We start from the raw sequence: 18,889 nt of genomic DNA, 5'->3' as shown, positions 1-18,889 counted from the left end.
TTTCCTCAGAGATTTTACTATGTTTTTATTTCTACTACAGATTTGACATTATCTTGTAGTTATGCCAGTTTCTTCTGGGTTTATGTTAATTCCCAGCAGAAATAAGTTTCTTGAGGGCTAATCCTTGTCTGTGACCTTGGGCAAGTTTTCTAACCTTTCTTACAAGTATTAGTAAGTAATAGTCATTCATTACATTGTCATAATAATGAAATACAATGATAGAACTTTCCAGACCATAGTAATGTACTCAATAAAGTTAAATCCTTTCCCTATTTTCCATTGTTTTGTGATTTTCTCCGTGGTGCCCACTGACATCTAGTGAGAGGCGATACAGAGCACTGATTCAGAATATGGGCTGGAGTTTGATTCTCAGCTTAGCCACTCCCTAAGGAATTTAGGAAGCATACTCAGTCTCTTGTCAACATCGAATAATCAAAAGGGTTAGAATCTAGTTTAAAGAGAGTTTATTCAAGCACAAGGTTGAGGATGGCCACTTGGGAAGCACAGATTCCAAAAAACGAAAGTCAGTGTTTGAAAGTGTAGAAGTTTGGGCTCATTTACATAGATAAGTTTGGGGAGCTTCACAGAATTTCAACCCTTTCTATATAAGGCTTTATGTATAGGTACAATAACCTTATTAGTTATGGCAGTCTTTTTCTTTTCAGGAAAGGTAATTTTACATTCTACACTGAAGATGTAACAGTCATGGAATCTTTTGTACCATCTGGCCTGAATTAGGTACAGGACAATAAAAGAGGATGATAATCTGTAACAAAGATTAGTGATTGCAAGGAGAGAGGGTCTGGTCTCTGGTCTCTCCTAGTCATTTACAGAACACAAACAACGAGGAACAAAGTTAATCCATAGTGTAAAAAGCAGATTGGCCGGAGAGGCCTGGTGTAGAAGGTACCTTTATGGGAACTGGAGCTGCTGATTAAGCTTGATTAAGATGACAACCTCCCGAAAGCACTGAGGCTTCACGGCAGAGCCTATGGGGGAAAACCGGTAGGGAGCCTGGCTGGTATTGGTGAAGTGCTGGGGAAGAAGCTGGAGGAAAGGGGCTTTGACCAGGCCTGTGTTGTCCTTGGTCAGTTTCTGGTGCTAAAGAAAGAGGAAGACCTTGCCCAGGTATGGCTGAAGGACACATGTAGCACCAAAGCCAAGCAGCCCCAGGACTGCTTTGGATACCTTCAAGAGTGGTGTGACACCTTCCTGTGATGCTTTCTGGGGAGCCCTCAATGCCCAGCCCCAGCATTGCATCTCCAGAGTTTGCAGCCGAGTAGGGGACTCCTCCTCTGTCCTCTACAAAGGAAATGATTGCTGTTGTTGTGCTTGTATCCAGTGGACTCCAGGGGTGTTTCGGGAGTTTTCTCCCCTAATCATTTCAACTTTTTTGCAATTCTAACTCTTGCGTGCACCTCCCTTCCTTTTCCTCTGCCAGTTCCCTGGTGACACCAACTTTCCTGATGGATTTCTGGCCCTGTCCTTCACCCTTACCTTCACTTCTAGTGTTTCAGGCCATTTGGCTCCTTTTCTTCACAGAACAGTCATTGTCCTTGTGAAGATTTTTAGATCAATAAAGTCAGTGGCTACAAAAAAAAAAAAAAAAATCAGAAGTTACAATCACAAGCTACATGACTCAGACCACAGTCACATCTCACCCAAAGCTTAAAGTGTTTTATGGGGTTTGAACAGCGTTTTAACTTTTATTTATCTTCACATTTCTGCCTTTTCATCAAGATCTTTCAAAGAAAGCACTGCAGATGATCTCAATAGTTTTGACTTCTTTTATGTTCTGGAGTTTCATGTCCCGTCACTAGGAGGACTCATTACTAGGATGTTATGTTCCATACTAAGGCGGGATTGGATTTCTTAAGGAAGTCAATATCTGGGAGATCTCAGATATCACAAATATATGTGAAAAGTAAGTTGAGCTCTCAGTGTATCCCTGAGGCATGACTGTCCATTGTACTGTCTGCTCTCCCAAGTGAAGGCAAAGAGAAATTGACTGTCTTTATCCACAGGAATACTAAAACATGCACTGCATAAATCTATCACAGTAAAAAACTCACCTTCAGCGGAGATGGTAGTCAACAACATATGGCGGTTTGACACTAGCAGATGGCAAGGAATAACTATGTTGTTAATTGCTCTCAGATCCTTTACAAACCTCCATCCTCTGTCATTTGGTTTTTTTTACGGGAAGGATTAGAGTGTTACATAGGCTTCTACAGGGAATAATCAGACCTCTTTTTATATAGTCTAGAACTATAGGTTGTATTCCTTCTAAAGCCTTTGGCTTTAAAGAGTACTGTTTAAGGAAGGGGAACATCACACACTGGGGCCTGTCATGGGGTGGGGACAGTGGGAAGGGATAGCATTAGGAGATATACCTAATGTACATGACGAATTGATGGGTGCCACACAGCAACATGGCACATGTATACCTATGTAACAAACCTGCATGTTGTGCACATGTACCCTAGAACTTAAAGTATAATTAAAAAAATATATTTACTTAAAAAAAACAGAGAGTACTGTTTAAGGTTTGGAAGAGGTTTTGATGGGTTTATTTAAATTTTGATTGGGGAAGTCAAGATAATTTTTCCAGTATCAGTGAAAGACTTTGACCACAACGAATCAGGTATCGCCTTTAACACTTTTTGTAATTGTTTACCGGTCAATAATTCTGTGTCTTCTATGGCAATATAAATTGTAGCTTGTTAATTTAAAAGGATCAGATTCTGAAAAATTCATGGTGTCTAGTAATTCAACTTTGTCTTCTAATTCTAAAAACATTTTACCCTTTTGGGAAAAAGAAATATGGGTATTATATAGTTCTAAGAAATTTCTTCCTATCAAATGGATAGTGGCTTAGAGAATGAAGAGAAAAATACAAGTATCTTGTAAAGGGCCTACTTGAAAAGCTATAGGGTAAGATTTATGTGCCAATACAGGAATATTAGTGACACCCACCATTTAAACGGTTTACTTTAAGGAATGGGACCTTGTAATAAGGTGAGATATACTACAGATAATGCAGCTCAGTGTCAGTAAGAGTTTATGTTTGTTCTCAATTTCAGATACTTTCTATTTCTCCCAGAATATTAATAAGGAGGAAAGGCAAGGTCTCTTTAAGTTCCTTTTCTTTTCTTCCTTTGCCTGTTGTTGTTGCCTCTATTTTAGTTTTCAGCAATCTTTCTTAAGGTGACCAGGGTGTTTTTGCAATAATGACAAAACAGAGGGTTAAATTCATTCTGAGGTTTTTGGGGTATGTTTTGGAGGTTCGGACTGGGTAGATAATTGTTTTAGTTATAAATTCCTAATATTATTAGCCTTATTCTTTTGTTTGGCTTATTTTTCCCTTCTTTAGTTAAGGCATGAGATAACTGATTAGCAAAATTACCCAAATCATGAATGTGAGCAATTGTCCAACTATGGTGTTGTTCTTCTACTGTTTGTCCTAATTCTTCATATAAGTAACCCATTTATGAAATCGAAATTGAGGAGAGTATCATTTTGATGATTAGCCTAATTCTCTTCAGATAATCCTGAATATGGTTTAAATATTTTTTCGAATCTCTCAAAATATGTCATTTCTGACTCATCTGAATTTTGTTGACATTGTTGTATTTTATTCCAGTAGACCATTCTTTGAAAGGTCAACTGAAGGGATGGCTTGAGCAAAGCCTTTGAAACCTCATGGTCACATTTGTGGTCTTCTGAAAATGTATGAAAGTCCTCCACGTGGTTCCTCCAATTTGCCTTAGCTCTTCCAATCTTTAGCTTAACTTTCTGATACTAACATGTGAAATACTTAATACAAATTGGAAAAACCAGGGTTGTAAACTTGAATATTTAGTTCAAATTTCCTGACAAAACCAATAGGGTCCTGGTGGGGATGTGGAAATTCCTTAATTATGCCTTTAACGTCTACCTTTGATCATGGTTGATAAGTTAAGGCAGGTTCTCCTCTACCAGATACCAGTCATTCACAAAATGGAGCTAAAACAACAAGAGTGGGAAGAAGGGGAAAGGGAAGAAAAGAAGGAAAGGCTGGACAGTGTAGTTCAGATGAGGAAGAGATGGGTAATAAAGAGATGGGGAAGCAGAAGAAGGAGTAAAAAAAGATTTGGCAGTTTTGTTGTTGTTGTTTTTAACTTATAAATGGTTTTAGAGGGCTTTACATTTCCTCCCAGTAGAGAAAGAACTTTGTGAGAGTGCTGTTCAGATGCTTCTAAGTACCGTTAGAAGTAACTCCCTCAATTATTTTGTTTAATTTTAGAAATAGCTTTTTCTAATTGTGCACATAAATAAGCTAATTTAGGTATTTCAAAGATAACCCATTTTGGTCATTATTGTTTGGGGTCTTCATGGGTTAAGAAAGACAATTTTTCTAGATATGGACAGGAGGTTGCACCACAAGTATTTTACAGGAACCCAGCTGGAATTTCTAAAGGTGGATCTCTCCTTAAAAAGGAAGACTCACTTTTAGATGGATGATTGCCCATAATTTGGATTCTCTTTTTAAGTCATCAAAGATGAAATGGGAAAGATGTTTTTGATCTGGTATGTTGCTTAATGGGGATTATTCCTTGAGGTGACACCGGGGAATCACTTTTCTCTTCTTACCTGTCTTGGTGAAAGCCAGGAATCCTGGGCACTTAAGGCACTAGAAGATCAGCTCTTCATATGTGCCCACTAGGTTAAGCAAGATTTCCTGTATGTTCTTCTCTGAGAATTCCCTACAGGACTATTGCATGTTATAAGTGATGAGTTCAGACACTCCCACAAGACCTTATTAGCCTAAGATATCTTTTGGCCAGGAGAAACAGTGTCCCTTGTCTTTGATACTTATCTTCATCCTCATAGAAAGCTTTCCTTCCTTCCTTCCTTCCTTCCTTCCTTCCTTCCTTCCTTCCTTCCTTCCTTCCTTCCTTCCTTCCTTCCTTCCTCTCTCTCTCTCTTTCCTTCCTTCCTTCCTTCCTTCCTTCCTTCCTTCCTTCCTTCCTTCCTTCCTTCCTTCCTTCCTTCCTTCTTCTTTCTTTCTCTCTCTCTCTCTCTTTCCTTCCTTCCTTCTTTCTTTCTTTCTTTTTTTTTTTTTTTGGCAAAGTCTCACTCTGTCTCCCAGGCTGTCTCCCAGAGTGCAATGGTGTGATCTCAGCTCACTGCAACCTCCGTTTCCCCAAGTTCAAGTGATTCTCCTGCCTCAGCCTCTTGACTAGCTGGGATTACAGGCACGTGTCACCACGCCTGGCTAATATTTTGTGTTTGTTGATAAAGACAGAGTCTCATCATGTTGACCAGGCTAGTCTTGAACTCCTGACCTTAAGTGATCTGCCTGTCTCGGCCTCCCAAAGAGCTGGGTTTACAAGCCTGAGCCACTGCATCTGGCCATCCTTATAGAAAGCTTTTCTTTTTGGTCACTCAAAAACAAACAAAACAACTTCAGATATGTCAAATGAACCAAGCTTCAGAGTTTAGCCAGGTTTTATTTTTAATGCAAATTTTGCTTAAGCCACATTCACTTCCTCTTTTCAGAGAGAGAAGCTTTCTTTCCCTGACCAAAATTCAAATAAGAGAAAAAGCTGTACAAACATTAATGAGCAGTTACAAATAACATTTAACCTTAGAGAAAAGTGAAAACCACAAATTTGTGAACAGAAGAATATCTAGAGAACAAACAAAGACTCTTATCTTAAAGCAGAGCTTCAATTCCAGCTCCGTCAAGTGTGGAATCGGGTCACTTGAGTAAAGTCTGATTTTCAGTCCAAATCAGGGAGATTCAAAACCTGAGAGGGTCCTCACTGGAGACCCTCTGCTGGCTCCAGTGAAGTCAGGTGAATGAAAACTGTTCATGCTGGTACCAAAATCCTAGCTGTGGGCAATGCAGTGGGGAATCAATAGAGGCTTGCTTTAGGTCCTTCCATAGTTGCCAAAATGTCAACTTGAAATAAGCGTCAGAATCTACTTTGATTTGAAGAGAGTTTATTTTGAATTTTGAAGAGAGTTTATTCAAGTACAAAGTTTGAAGATGGCCTCCTGGGAGACACATATTCCAAAGAATGGAAGTCAGCATTTTGAAGTGTAGAAGTTTGAGGTCACTTACATAGATAAGGTTTAGAAAGCTTAACAGAATTTCAATATTTTTCTGTATTTGGCTGAATGTATAGTTATAGTAATCCAATTAGACAAGGTAATTTTTTTCTTTTCAGGAAAGGTCTATTTAACATTCCACACGGAAGATATAAAATTCAGGAGGTAATTAGTGTTACCTTAACTGAGTTAGGTACTGATAGGGTTTGGTTCTGTGTCCTCACCCAAATCTCATAGTGAATTATAATCCCCATAATCCCCACATATCAAGGGAGGGACCTAGTGGGAAGTGATTGGATCATGGGAGCAGTGTCCCCCATGATGTTCTTGTGATAGTGAGTGAGTTCTCATGAGATCAGATGATTTTATAAGGGGCTCTTTACCTTTCACACACACACTCTCTCTTTCTTGCCTGCCACCATGTAAGATGTGCCTGCTTCTCTTCTACCATGATTGTAAGTTTCCTGAGGCCTCCCCAGCCATGTGGAATTGTGAGTCAATTAAACCTCTTTTTATAAATTACCCAGTCTCAGGCAGTTGTTTATAATTGGGGAAAACAGACTAATACAGGTACAAAGAAGGAGGCAGTTAATCTATCACAAAGATCAGTGATTAGAAGGAGGTCTGGTCTCTTGTTTCTCCTCATCATTTACAGAAGAACACTGAAGAAGAGAGTTAATCTATAATCTAAGCAGCGGAAGTTACAACTCCATGCTCCATGGCTGAGATCACAGTCATATCTCTCAAGACTTAATGTGTTTTCTGGGGTTCCCAGAGCTTTTAAATTTTATTTATTTTCATATTCTCTATGCCTCATTTTTCTTATCTGAAAAGAAAAGCAAGTAATACTACTACTTGCTTCATGGGCTTGCTACAATATTTAAATGACAAAGAGGAGATAAAGCAATTAGACCCTAGCACATGGTGAGTGCTCAAGGAACACTGGCTGCTCTTATCACAAGGATCGGTGTATAGTAGGCATCTAAAAATACATAAAATAAATTTGAAAAAAGTTTATGGCATAGAAGTAGATAAAGTAATCAGAACCTAGCACATGGTGAGTGCTTATTTAAAAGTACAAGTCCTTTTATTTATTTTTACGTATTTATATTTTTGAGATGGGGTCTTGCTATGTTGCCCAGGCTAATCTCCTGGATTCAAGTGATCCTTCTGCCTCAGCCTCTTGTGTAGCTTTGATTACAGGCATATGCAACCATGCCCAGCAGTATGAGTTCTTTTAATAAACGGATTGACTGAGGTAAACTTGGTCACTGTTCGCTACCCAATGACTGTCTTCTTTTCTATTTATTTTGCCAATCTATCTTACACCTGGATTGTAAATGATCTGCTGCACCAGTTCAAATTGTGTTTAAGTCATAAGAAGGAAAAGTTTGGAAAACCAAAATCAGAAACAATTACCAAGTGAAATTATAATCACACAGGAAAGGTGTTTAACAAGGGTGAATGAGAGATTCCCAGTGGCATACATCTTATTTAAAATCTTAATTAGAGTTCTGGAAAAGGCAAAGTCATATGCTAAAGTAATGTTAAGGTAATTACATTAGAAATGGATGGAAATGTGAATACAGGCTGAGGACCTATATAGAGAAGCTGCGGGCCAGGGCAGTGGCTCCCACCTGTAATCTCAGCACTTTGGTAGGTGGAGGCGGGAGGATCACTGGAGGTCAGGAGTCTGAGACCAGCCTGGCCAACATGGTGAAACCTCATCTCTACTAAAATTACAGAAATTAGCCAGGCATGGTGGTGTGTGCCTGTAATCCCAGCTACTCAGGAGGCTGAGGCAGAAGCGCTTGAACCCTGGAGCCAGAGGTTGCAATGAGCCAAGATTGCACCACTGCACTCCAGCCTGGGTGACAGAGCAAGTCTCCATCTCAAATAAATAAATAAATAAATAAATAAATAAATAAATAAATGAAATAAAATAAAATAAAGGAGCCTGTGCACACTGATTGCAATGGGGCAAAAATAATAAATAAATAAATAAATAAATAAATAGAAAGAAGTCAAAATAAGGCTTTTTTTTTTTTTTCCAAAGAGCTCAGAATGTATTATAAACATCTCATTAATCTGTTCAGTGTTTCTAGAAAAGTGAGGTAAGGTACCTAATTGAGTCATATTGCTTAAAATTGTTTTAAAAAAATTGTCAGTCTTTTATTATAAGAAATCAACTAGTTCTATAAAGGATGAATAAGAGAAATCACAGTCCCCAGCCACTTCTCCCTGTCTTCTTTTCCCAAAGGCAACTGCTCTCAAATGCTTTAGCTGATTCTTTGACAGGTATCTCTGTAACTATAAATAATACTCCTGCATTTCTGTTTATTTTTTCTCACTTTTCGCGATGAGGATTTAGCTCTCTTTCTTGTGTGCCCACTACTACCAAACCTCTGCACACTCCCCGTTTCTCCATCCTCCTTAATACAGGGTCACAATTTTGGTCAGATCAAATTATGGTAGTAACGGTATTTGCATTATTATAATATATTTTATATTCAAAATGGAGGGGCTGGGTGTGGTGCCTCATGCCTGTAATCCCAGCACAGTGGGAGGCTGAGGAGGGAAGATCACTTGAGCTCAGGAGTTCAAGACCAGCCCTGGCAACACAGTGAGACCCTTGTCTCTATTGCTTAAAAAAAAAGGTAAAAAAAAAAAAAAAAAAAAAAAAAAAGAATGAAGGTATGTGGTAAACCACTATTACTTTTTATTTGCTAGACATTTTGGGGGATGAGGGGGTGTTCTCTTGAGGTGTATTTGTCTTGTTTTTTGTTTTTTCATCTTGCATTATTTGCTTTCTTTTCTGAGACCAGTAATATCTATCATTATTCAACCCCAGTTCTCCAGCTTATCCCTACGTCTTTCAGTATGTTGATTCACATCAGGTATCAGACATCAACTTCATGTTCTAGAAAAAAACCCTACCCAAAGTTGTCTGAGTTGTTTTATAGCTAACAATCTCCCTTTACCAACATCCTGTAGACCTCTGCCTCTCCCTGTGTAGATGTCCTTTCTCAAATATTTTCCTATCCTTTTGGTGGAGTACATCCTCTATCCACTAGCTTCCCAAGAAAGAGTATGTGGGAAGTAAAGCTTTTGAGAACCTGCAAGCCTGAAGTATGTTTCTTCACTCATAGTTGATTTGCAACTTGACTGGCCCATAGAATACTAGGTTGGAAATAATTTTGAAAGCATGGTGTATTAGTCTGTTCTCACATTGCTCATAAAGACATACCCAAGACTGGGTAATTTATAAAGAAAAAAAGGTTTAATGGACTCACAGATCCACGTGACTGGGGAGGCCTCACAATCATGGCGGAAGGTGAAAAGCATGTATTACATGATGGCAGGCAAGAGAGAATGAAAGTCACGTGAAAGGGGAAACGCCTTATAAAACCATCAGATCTCATGAGACTTATTCACTACCATGAGAACAGTATGGGAGGGACAGCGTCCATGATTCAATTATCTCCCATCAGGTCCCTCCCACAACACATGGGAATTATCGGAGCTACTATTCAAGATTAGATTTGGGTAGGGACACAGCCAAACCATATCACATTGTTTTACTGTCTTCTATCTTCCAGAGTTCCTTTTGGGAAATCTGAACTTATTCAGATGCCTCAACTTTTGCGTGTTGTGTTTTCTGGAAATGTGTAGAATTTTCTCTTTGTGCATTATTCATCAGTATGGGTTTATGCTATGGTTTGAATATGTCCCTTCCAACATTCAGGTGTTGAAACTTAATGATCAAGGTGATGGTGTTAAGAGATGGGGCCCTTAAGAGATGATTAGGTGATGAGGGCCCATCCCCTTGTGAATGGGATTAGGTACACTGAAAATGGGGCTTGATGGAGGAAGTCTGTCCTTTTTTGCAGCCCTCACTAGATACCAAACCTGCCAGTGCCTTGATCTTGGATGCCTCCTCAGCCTCCAGTACCAAGAGAAAATAACTTTCTGTTCTTTGTAAATTACCCAGTCTCAGGAATGTTTTTATAGCAGCACAAACAAAATAAGACAGTTTATTTTTGGGCGTTGGGCTGAGGATTTAGTGAGACCTTCTATTTTTTCCTGAGGGCTCTTTTTCACTTTCTCATTTTTTTTTTTTTTTCATTTTTATTATGAGACCAGGTCTTGCTCTGTTGCCTAGGATGTAGTATAGTAGTGTGATCTTGGCTCACTGTGGTCTCAACCTTCTGGGCTCAAGTGCCTCAGCATCCTGGGTAGCTGGGACCACAGGCATGTGCCACTACATCTGGCTAATTTATTATTATTATTTTTTTTTTTGTAGAGATGGGGGCTCATTCTGTTGCCCAGGCTGGTCTCGAACTCCTGGACTCAGAAGATCCTCGTGTCTCAGTCTCCCAAAATGCTGGAATTATAGGTGTGAACTGAAAATTTTTTTTATATTTTTCAATTCTGATTTCATGAGTTCATTGTAATAAAAATTCATGACCTTTCTGAAGACATTGAGAGTTTTGTTGCTCTTCCTACACACTTTCTGTTTTCACTATATATATTTGTTTCTGTTCAGGTGTTTCTTGAATCTTTCATGCTTGATTACTTGCTCATATTTAAAAGTGGAGGCTTCAAGAGCTGCCTGGAAACTCTGAGTAAGTGGGTGAGGCTTGATCATGGTGAGATTTCCTGTAGGGTGAGCTGCCTGGGCCCTTTGTTGGGGAAGCCCCGATGTCAACATCCATGTGAGTGTATTTGGATCTTTCTTCTTGGGTCTGATAGATTCCCACCTACAAAAGACTTATTTGGTGTTCTGCATGAAAGTAAATAACTGCTGCCATCATTCTGAGATGAGGAGGAAGTTTTGCATTTAGTAGGCATACATCATTTACTTAACCCTCCTGTGTTTTGTTTATTAAAACACACTCTCTGCTTTACCCTCTTCAAAGAGGAAGACTGTCTTCTGGTGGGGTGAGGGAAGGAAATCACCCAGCATTTGGAGGAAGAGAGGGGCATCTAGGGATATAACTGCTTTTCAAACAGCTTTCAACCAACGTTCTTTCTTCCATCACAGCCCTGCCCTTCTTTTCTAGGAGTAGTTGTGCCTTCAATGCCTGAGCCTTGATTATTTGGTAGTTTAAATTGACTTGGTTCTTGGATTTCCCCAGGAGGAAAAAGAGTTCAAATTTTCATCAGTTTTACCAAGTCCATACCACCTGTTATCTGTTTTGTAGCTTTCAAAAAGTTGGTGCTATTTCTTGTCATGTTCACTGTATCCTTATAGGTTTATGCTTAAAAAACAAAACAAAACAAAACCTTTTACCATACCATAGTTGCAGTGCAGTTTAGGAGAGAGTGAAAGTGTGTGTTCAATTAGCCAGCCATTCTTTTGCAATTCTGCATTTTTTATGGTATGTTTAGAGATTTTTTTTTTTTTTTTTTTTTTTTTTGAGACACTGCTGTGTCGCCCAGGCGGGAGTGCAGTGGCTCCATCTCGGCTCACTGCAAGCTCTGCCTCCCGGGTTCACGCCATTCTCCTGCCTAACCCTCCCGAGTAGTTGGGATTACAGGCACCCACCACCACGACCGGCTAATTGTTTTCTATTTTTAGTGGAGACAGGGTTTCACCGTGTTAGCCAGGATGGTCTCCAACTCCTGACCTCGTGATCCGCCCGCCTTGGTCCCCCAAAGTGCTGGGATTACAGGCGTGAGCCACCGCGCCCGGCCGTGTTTAGAGATTTTTTTGCAGTTGCCTTCTTTTGAGAAAACCAAAGGCAGCAGACTCTGGGCATGCTGAACTGGGGCTACTTGCTCCATTTCAGTTCTTAAATTTAGAAGTATGCCTCTGCTTCCCTCGCAGACAGTCCAGTTAAAAATAAAAACCTCCAAATCAAGAATCGAGAAACAGTTATGGGACTCTGATTGCAGCAAGCATTTTCAAAAGCAATTAGCATTCAAATAACTTACCCACTGAGATAGAACAATGGTCTCCCAAGGATGTTCACATTCTAATTCCCAGAACCTGTATGTCAAATTACATGTCAAAGGGGGATTAAAGTAGCAGGTGGAATTAAGGTAGCTAGTCAGCTGACTTTAAAATAGGGAGATTATCCTGGGTCATCTGCTTGGCCTAATGTAGTCACAAGGATCCTTAATTGTGGATGAGGGAGACAGAAGAGTTATTGTCAAAGTTATATGATGTTAGAAAGACTTGACCATCCCTTCCTGGCTTTGAAGATGGAAGGGGAACATGAGCCAAAGAATGCGGATAGCCTCTAGACACTGCACCAGGAAAGGACACAGATTCTCCCCTGGAAGCTCCTGAAGGAACCAGCTCTGCTCACAGAGCTTTTTTTTTTGTCAGGGAGAGGGGGATCGATTTTTATGTGGGCTTCTCGCAGTGGTTAGAGTCACTCTTCAGAACAATCTCAGCACAGGAAATGCATCACTGAGACTGCCTAGAAAAGTCTGACCAGTAGCACCTTACTGCTTAAAACACACATATTCACAATAACTGACAAACGATAATGTGCCTCACGCAGGAATGTGTTCTCATTTGCAAATCTCTCAACTGGCTATAGCACTAAACCCTCCACCAACTCCTTCTATCTCATTCACCTGGAAACCAGTCTCAATCACATCTCCCCATCCCCAGAACCAATTCCTTATTAAATCTCTCCCTAAGCGGGTTGCCTCCTGTAGCGGGGGCCAGACTGTGACTTGGGAATCAAGCCTGGCTCCACAGGTTGCATTTCCATCTTCTTGTGCCTTTAGGGTAGGACACTGCAAGGAATCCCACAGTTAGCACTCCACCACTTCCCCACTCTAACTGGGGAAAGGAACGTGAGAGAGTCAGAATTCATCTATTTGATTCGTTCACTGAAAAAGGATTCACTTTGGTAGAACTTGTTTGCCTTTGAGATACTTCAGTGAGTTACTTGGGATTCTTTAAAAAGTGGAAGAAAAGGCATCTGAGGGCTATGACACAATCCAGCCACTTCTGGCCACATGTCAGCTTGCTTGTGCCCACTGGACTCGTCAGAGGGAGGCAGGCCCTGCAGTACCCCCAGTAGCCTCAAAGCCTCCTCCTGGCAATTCTGGGCAGGGCTGACGTCTGGGCCACAGCTAGTCCAAGACTGTCTTTGAAGACCCAATCAAGCTTCTGTCTGAAATTCCATCTTCTTCTGTCCCAGGTGGTTGTGGACACTCCTGGGGGCTTGTACGGAGGACCAGGCATGGCCAAGGGAAGCAGACAGGCTCAGAGCACATTTCCATTTACAGGGAACAGAACACAGGCCCCTGTGTGTCCACGGAGCAATGTGTAAGTTGCAGTGGTGAGTAGAGTAAAACCTCTATGTTGAGCACAGTTATCTCTGGCAAACACAGGGGCCTGCAGTCAGTCCACAATGCTGTGGAATACACCTGAGTACACAGTCAGACATTTGCCCCGTAAACAGTAAATGTGTAACATCAGTTACTTAAAGAGGGCCGTCTGTGCTCCAGACATGTGGTTTGCATGAGGAGAATGGCTGCCACTCAAGGTATCTTCACAGGGAAACAGGGCTTGGGCTCACACACAATGGACAGGCATGCAGGGTTCACCCAAAAAGTTACGGTGTACGGACTTCACTCTGTTCAACATGGATTTGGTTTTGTGAAATCCAGATGCACTCATTTACTTCACAGCCTTGGATTTGTCTGTTTGGGGATCGATCTATCTATCTATCTATCTATCTATCTATCTAGATATTTATATCTAGATATTTTCTTACCATAATATCAGGGCCTTGTCTGAATATCATCATATCATCATTGTTCAAGAGTGGGGGGAAAACCAGACTCTTCGTATGAACAGGGCTGCTTGAGGAATGTTCATTTCAGCTGTTTGCCACCTCCATTCAGATTATTCCTATCACAGCTCAGCTGGTGACCCAAAGCTAAGCAACAGGCGCAAGGATCCTGTGGGTCTTCCAGATGGCTGTGTTCACCTCCTACCTGAGAGACTCTTTACACAGAAAATGAGTCACCCCACTCAAAAGGAGTGGGGACAGGGGCAGGGACAGGACATGAGAGCCACAGATAACCAAGGTGTTTCTTCCAAGTGGTCAGTTTAAAACAGACAATGACCAGCCATCCATCCCCGAAAAAAACCCAAAAGAAACCACACCAAAAAAAAATTTATTCAGAATCAAAGACAAAATACGGTGTGACGGCCAGGCTGGAGGGGCCCTTTCTCAGTGTCTATCCCTTCTTCAGTCTCCTATCTCTTTCCTCCTATGTGTGAGGAACAGTGAGACATAAAGACCCCCGGAGCACGTGCTCGGGCTGGAGGCTGATGCTGACCACCTGTGGGCACAGACCAAGGGGCACATGCAGAAAGCTGCACATCTATCCACTACCATGGCTTAGGGCCACCTGCTCATGGAGGTTTCAGAGACAGCCTCCACTCTAGCCTTCACACAAGACATCTCCTTTACACAAGACAGCACATGGTAGCTGTCGTGGAAGTCCAGGGGCCCATCCAGTGCATCAGCGATGAGCATGTTGAACTCTTTCAGGCCATGATCATGGTGGCCCTGGCATACACACTTCAATGCCCGAGTCACCAGTGAAGTGGCAATGTCTCCTGAGCATCTTCTCTTTGCTGTCGGGCGGTGCGCTGCCATGTTCAGAGCTGTCATCTTTCAGCAGCTCCTCCTTATCTTCTGCATCCTTGTCCAGGAAGGTCCTTGGGTCCAGCTCTCCCAGGCTGGCTACAGAGCCACTGGGCTGCATCTCCAGGTCTTTGGTAGGTCAGAGGGCTCAGGATCAGCGATGCTTGGGGGTCTTGTGATGCTTCTGCTGGGCTCAGACAAGGGGATTCCCTTGGATCCCCTGGTGGGATTGGCGCCGGGGGACTGCCATCTGCCGGGCCGCACTGTGCAGGCAGGAGCTGCTGCTGCTGCATAGCTGGAAGGCACTGTATGCTGGGGGAGGAGTTGGAGGCTGGCTCACCACTTCCTTATAAGGAGGAGTTAAGTAGTTTAGCAAAAATCTGAAATAAAAAGGCAGCACTGAGTGATTGAAGGCTTCTCGGCAGGGGATCAGGTTGATTTCATGTTGCCGATGCTGGGCCTGAAGGCGGTGCTTGGCTTGGCGGTGGTGGCCATTGCAGCAGCAGCTAAGGATGATGATGATGGTCCACACCAGCCAGAGCTACTAGAGTTCCTAGTAGTAGTTGTAGCACTGAGACTGTCCACAGCAGTGTCCTGTGTCACAGATGTAGCTTTGATTATTGGTATCCATGCAGGCTTCCTTATCCTGTGGGGGTTCAGCCCTGGCTGACAGGGGGCTGGGCAGCACCAGGAGGAGCAGGAGCACCATGCCACCCAGGAGCCTTCTCCTCTCCATCCCCCTCCTGCTCCTGCCCCTCTGCCATGGCGCTGCCACCTCCCTCCTCCCTCTCCTCCTCTACCCTCTTCTTCCTTGTTCCTTCTTTTTTTCTGCTGACAATTTGACTTCAGCCCAGTAAGGCTAATTTCGGACTTCTGACTGCTAGAACTGTAAGATAATAAATTTGTGTTGTTTCGAGTCACTAAGTTCGTGGTAATATGTGAAAGCACCTATAGGAAATGAATACACTCACTATAAATTTAAAAAATAAAGTATGATTCACAGTACCTTAAAATCTGAGAACCCAGAAACAAATCCATGCACCTACAGTGAACTCATTTTCCACAAAGGTGCCAAGAACATACATTGGAGAATGGGCAGTCTCTTCAATCAATGGTGCTGGGAGAACTGGGTGCCATATGCAGAAGAATGAAACTAGGTCCCTATCTCTTGCCATATACAAAAATGAAATAAAAATGAATTAAAGACTTAAATCTAAGGCTTCAAACTATGTAACTACTACAAGAAAAAATTGGAGAAACTCTCCAGGACATTGGACTGGGCAAAGATTTCTTGAGTAATACCCCACAAGCATAGGCTACCAAAGCAAAAATGGACAAATGAGATTATGTCAAGTTAAAAAGCTTCTGCACAGCAAAAGAAACAATCAGCAAGTGAAGACACAACCCACAGAATGGGAGAAAATATCTGCAAACTATCCACCTGACAAGTGATTAATAGTATATATAAGGTATTCAAACAACTCTATAGGAAAAAATCTAATAATCCAATTATAAAATAGGAGAAAGATTTGAACTGATATTTCTCAAAAGAAGACATACGAATGGCAAACAGGCATGTGAAAAGGTGTTCAACATCATTGATCACAAAAGAAATGCAAATCAAACTTACAATGAGATATCATCTCACCCCAGTTAAAATAGCTTATATCCAAAAGGCAATAACCTATGGAGAGGATGTAGAGAAAAGCAAACTCTTTGGACACTGTTGGTGGGAATGCAAATTAGTACAACCACTGTGGAGAACAGTTTAGAGGTTCTTCAAAAAACTAAAAATAGAGCTACCATATGATCCAGCAATCATGCTGCTGGGTATATAACCCCCCAAAAGGGAAATCAGCGTATCAAAGAGCTATCTACACTCCCATGTTTGTTGCAGCACTGTTCACAATAGCCAAGACTTGGAAGCAACCTAAGTGTCCATCGACAGATGAATGGATAAAAAAATGTGGTACATATACACAATGGAGTACTATGCAACCATAAAAAAGAATTAGATCCTGCCATTTGCAACAACATGGATGAAACTGGAGGTCATTATGTTAAGTGAAAATAAGCCAAGCACAGAAAGACAAATGTTACATGTTCTCACTTATTTGTGAGATGTAAAAACCAAAACAAGCACATAGGGATAGAGAGTAGAAGGATGGTTACTAGAGGCTGGGAAGGATAGTAGGGGTTGGTAGAGGGGAGGTGGAGATGATTAATGAGTACAAAAAAAAAAAAAGAAATAATGAATAGAGCATAGTATTTGATAGCACAACAAGGTGACTATAGTAAAAATAATTTGTTTATTTTAAAATAACTAAGTATAACTGAATTATTTGTACAAAGGATCAATGCTTGAGGGAATGGATATCCCATTTTACATGGTATGATTATTACACATTGCATACCTGTTTCAAAACATCACATGTATCCCCATAAATATCTATACCTACTATGTACCCACAAAAAATTAAAAAATAAAAAAAAATTAAATAAAGAACTCCAAAAAATGTTTGAGGTTTTCAACAGATTGATTACATTAACTCTGCCCTCCGATTCCTTGTCTAGAGGAAGATTATATGGAAGTAATGACAGTGAAGCTTCAGGACTTTTGGTACACAGGTATCAAGAATATTGAAGTTGTAGCGTGTCCTAGGTAGAAAGGAGAAGCTAGGTGAATTGTCCCAAGAGATCTTAGGAGAAAGGTTTCTGAATCTCCAAAACTCCAGTTATTTGTTGTGATTTCTGTTCCTATTCTGAATAAATCCATACCTAATTTTGTTTTGGTAGTTTTGTATTGTTTTTCTTATAGAGAACTCCCCAAGTTGTATCTGCTCTAGGCCCCAAACACTGAGATCCACTCTGCCCTTGCCTTTTTCTTATTATTTGCTTAATTTTTTTATTGAGATGGGGTCTTACCCCTTTACCCAGGCTGGAGTGCAGTGGCACAATCACGGCTCACTGCAGCCTCTGCCTCCCAAGCTCAAGCAATCCTCCCACCTCAGCCTTCTGAGTAGCTGGAACTACAGGCATGCGCCACCACATCTGGTATTTTTGTTTTGAAACAGGCATGCAATGTGTAATAATCATACCATGTAATTTTTGGTATTTTTGGTGGAGATGGGGCTTCACCATGTTGCCCAGGCTGGTTTCGAACTCCCGAGCTTAAGTGGTCCACCTGACTTGGCCTCCCAAAGTGCTGGGATTACAGGCGTGAGCTACTGTGCCTAGCTGCATTTTTCTTTTTTAAATAGATGTAGGCCAGTCTGGTGGCTCACATTGTAACTCCAGCACTTTGGGAGGCTGAGGTGGGAGGATCACTTGAGCCCAGGAGTTCGAGGCTAGCCTGGGCAACAAAGTGAGACTCCCCAATCTCTACAAAAAATGAGAAAAGTTAAAGAGTCTTGGTGGCGCATGCCTGTAGTCTCAGCTACTCAGGAGGCTGATGCGGGAGGATCACTTGAGTCTGGGAGGCCGAGGCTGCAGTGAGCCATGATTGTGCCACTGCATTCCAGCCTGGACAACAGAACGAGACTCCATTTCAAAAAAAAAAAAAAAAAAAAGACGTAAAAATCATAATATACATGCATATATACATACATAATTATTTTAATCATTGAGAAAGGAAAAAAAAAGTTGCAGTTAAGGTTCAAGTGACTAACAAAACACCCCAAACCCAGGCCCTTTTATAATATCAAATCTGCCAATGGGATTTGAAGTGAAATACATCCGTGTCTGGATGTATTTTAAGAATGTTTGTCAAAATTGTGTCTGATCCTATCACAATCTTAAGACAACAGGACACACTCTAAAGACGGGGAATGGCAAGAGTCATCTGAAGAGAATTTGACACACTAGAATTGAACTGAATTCAATTCAGATAAGCAAACATTAGTTGCATACCTGAGCAAATGGGGCTCTGTGTTTTCTCTGAGGTGGGAGAAGAGGGGTGGCAGGGAATGACTGATTACAGTTGTTAAGAATAGGTATCCTCAGGCCAGGCGCGGTGGCTCACGCCTGTAATCCCAGCACTTTGGGAGGGTGAGGCGGGTGGGTCACCTGAGGTCAGGAGTTTGAGACCAGCCTAGCCAACATAGTAAAACTCGGTGTCTACTAAAAATACAAAAATTAGCCAGGCGTGGTGGTGGGTGCCTGTAATCCCA

The 18,889-nt window shown here is 41.4% G+C and overlaps 2 pseudogenes; one reads left to right on the top strand and one right to left on the bottom strand.

The window, feature by feature from the left end:
- Positions 1–949: 949 nt before the first annotated feature.
- LOC123572239 (barrier-to-autointegration factor pseudogene) lies at positions 950–1,218 on the top strand (annotated as a pseudogene).
- Positions 1,219–13,802: 12,584 nt separating this feature from the next.
- On the bottom strand, positions 13,803–16,153 carry LOC102122631 (WW domain binding protein 1-like pseudogene; annotated as a pseudogene).
- Between the last annotated feature and the right edge of the window lie 2,736 nt (positions 16,154–18,889).

This window comes from Macaca fascicularis, chromosome 3 (genome assembly GCF_037993035.2).
Source record: "Macaca fascicularis isolate 582-1 chromosome 3, T2T-MFA8v1.1".
NCBI classification, from domain to species: Eukaryota; Metazoa; Chordata; class Mammalia; order Primates; family Cercopithecidae; genus Macaca; species Macaca fascicularis.
Note: the sequence above shows the minus strand (reverse complement) of the source record. Positions and strands in the feature narration are given on the sequence as shown.